Source organism: Octopus bimaculoides, chromosome 5 (assembly GCF_001194135.2).
Source record: "Octopus bimaculoides isolate UCB-OBI-ISO-001 chromosome 5, ASM119413v2, whole genome shotgun sequence".
Classification (NCBI taxonomy): domain Eukaryota; kingdom Metazoa; phylum Mollusca; class Cephalopoda; order Octopoda; family Octopodidae; genus Octopus; species Octopus bimaculoides.
Genome location: NC_068985.1, coordinates 74876720 through 74879748, shown reverse-complemented (window position 1 = coordinate 74879748; position 3029 = coordinate 74876720).

The following is a 3029-nucleotide window of genomic DNA, read 5'->3' as shown; positions in this document are numbered from 1 at the left end:
ATGGTGAAAACAATTTTGTACAGAACGTACAATTTAAAACTCAAAGGAGTTGAGGTTGCAAAACGGCAGGAAGTAGAAAAAGCCCTAAAGCTCATCTGGTAGGACGTTACTTAGAGGGAGAAAATACGCAACAGTGAAGGTGCAGTTTCAAACCAAGGAGAAAGCCAGGCAGCATTTTGTGACCTCCCTTCGGACAGACAAGGTGGTTCTTCTGCCAAATTTACCTTGGAAGACGTACTTCCAGAGTAAGAGTGGAAGAAATGCCTCCGAAGGTCGATGTTGCCTGGCGGCGATGTTGTTAGGATTGGAGGAGGAGATTGTGATCCTCTAGGTGACAAGAATACCAGAAAGAAATTGGCAAGTGTAAGGGTTGGATATTGTCACCTTGTCTGCCGCGGGAGACCTGGGGAGGATATTCGACACCATAAAGGTGAGCGATGAAGTAAAACTAAGGGTTTTACTTCATAAGGGCGGAGTACTCTCCGCGGCCCGTAAATGTACCTGCGACACCACCAGTGGGAAAATAGATCGCACCGCCATCTACTGCGACGGTAAGTGCTGTGGGAGTGAGTGAAGAGGAGACTAACGAAAACGAAAGGAAGGAGGACCAAGTGGAGGAAAAATAAACTGTAAGTGGAAAACGTCAGTAAAAGGAATAAAAATAGTAAAATGATACAATCTTTTGATGTTTACCCCCACTCTACCCCTACCCGGTCCCAACCTTCCCCACTCAGCATAACACTTCCCTTACAGTCACCGAACAGAAAACCCTGATCCACAAGACACTAAACCCATCCCTGTCCCTATAGATACACAATTAATCACACAGGAGCCTCAAATTCACCAGCTCCCACCCCGAAAAAAGTGCGGCATCGTTATGTAAAATTCCTTGAATGAAGGATATAAAGGAAAGGAAATAAAAAATTTGGATACATTAGCAAAAGTTGATATGTCGGTGTGAGTGAATTCCCTTTCATGAAAAATGTGCACTTATTAAAAAAGAGAATTTTAACAAACTTATAGAGACTTTCGGGAAGAAAGTTATCGGTCTGCAAAACCATGTTGATATCGACGAAATAACTTCATCGATCAGTCTACACGATATATTCATAGACTTTAAAGAGAACTTTTAATTGTTGAAATTGTATCAAACATTTCCAATGAGGTCACTTGGAATGTGTTGTTCGAGAGGCCTTCATTTCAGCGCGTCATTAATTTCATTCCATACTTCTATTTTATTCGTTTTATTTGTTCGAACTTGTGCTGTCCTTGTGCCGTCCTATCTGAGTTTCGACCCTTAGTTGTTAAAAAAATGATAAAAAAACTCTCGCCTCTCCTTGGTATTATGATTGTTCGTAAGTACTACTTGCTACTGGTAATGTTAAATTACCTTTGAAGATTTGCTGTTTTTGTGTTTTTAAAACACTTTGTTTTCCCCCCCTGTTTCAAGGGTTCAGCGCTGAGTTATTATCATAGAATACGAGAGCATGAGTTCGTCACATATAACATCGTCAGAGAAGGAGTTGTTGAAAAATATCAACAACGTGGGCAGGAAAATAGGAAAAAAGAATTTTGCGACCGGAGGCGCTAAAGAAGGATTAGATTTTGAGAAGAGGGAGTTGGATAGGTCTAAGGAGACATTAAGAAGAGAGTGGTACGAAGTTAAGGTGACCCCCCACTCCTAGCGACATTACATGGTTAACGTTGGAGAAAACAATTTTGTACAGAATGTACAATTTACAACTCAAAAGAGTTGACATGGCAACAAGCGAAAAAGGAGCTAAAGCCCATCTGGCAGTACGTTACTTAGCTTGCCAGAGGAAGGAAGTACGTAACAGTAGGGGTGCGGCTTCAAACTGAGGGGAAAGCCAAGCAACATTCTATGATGTCCCTTAGGACAGATAAAGTGCCAATTTACCTTGGAAGACGTACTTAAAAAAAAAAGAGTTTTCATTGTATAAATTGTTTGAAAGGGAAAGCGCTCAATTATTGCCATAGAATACGAGAGCATGAGTTCGTCACATATAATATCGTCGGATTTGTTGAGAAGTATCAACAACATGGACAGGAAAATGGAAGAAGAGAAGAATTTTGTAAGTGCGGGCGGATGTACCAGGGAAGAGATCGTTTTTGCAAGATGGAAGCTGGAAATGTGTAAGAAGATATTAAGAAGAGAGTGGCAAAAACGCAAGAAGTAGAAAAAGCACTAAAGCCCATCTGGAAGGACGTTACTTACCTTGCCAGAAGGAGGAAGTACGCAACGGTGGAAATTGCTCTTCTGCCAATTTACCTTAGAAGGCGTGCTTCCAGGGTAAGTGTGGAAGAAATCCCATCCGTGTTTCATGTTGCCTGACTTGTGGTTGCGAAGTTGTTAGGATTGGAGAAGAGTATTGTTGTCCTGCAGACGACAAAATTACCACAGAGGAATTGTCAAGTGCGAGTGCTGGAGATTGTCATCCAGGTTGGAGAGCATAGTCGACACCATAACTGTGGGTGACGAAGTAAACTAAGGGCATGAAGCCCCGTTGTAACAAATGTGACCAGAAACGCCACATAAGAACGTGTGTGCGTGTGTCTGAGCTACTTTGTGGAAAGTATATGTGTGTGATTTTATGTTTTCCACCGTCAGCCGGTGTTAATTTGCTCACCGTAACAAGCTCACCAGTGATTTATAGTTGAAGGAAAACAACAACGCACATAGGAGACTTTATCAGTCACTTTGCAATTTGATAAACAATTAGAATTAAAAGTATATTAATTTTACTTATGGTAGTGTACATTTTAAGGTAGTGTACATGGTAGTGTACATTTTATGCACCATGGAACACATGAACTAATGGAATGGAACATGTCACGTATTTGAATGTTTTCCTAATAGTTTGCATTCCTATGACTACATGTACCATCGTGTGAAAATGCACCTTCATATTCTTGTTCATACATTCATATCCGCATACATTGTGAATGAGTATATGTATGTTTGTGCGTGCGTTCGTGAATCTGTGTGTGTGTGTGTGTGTGTGTGTGTG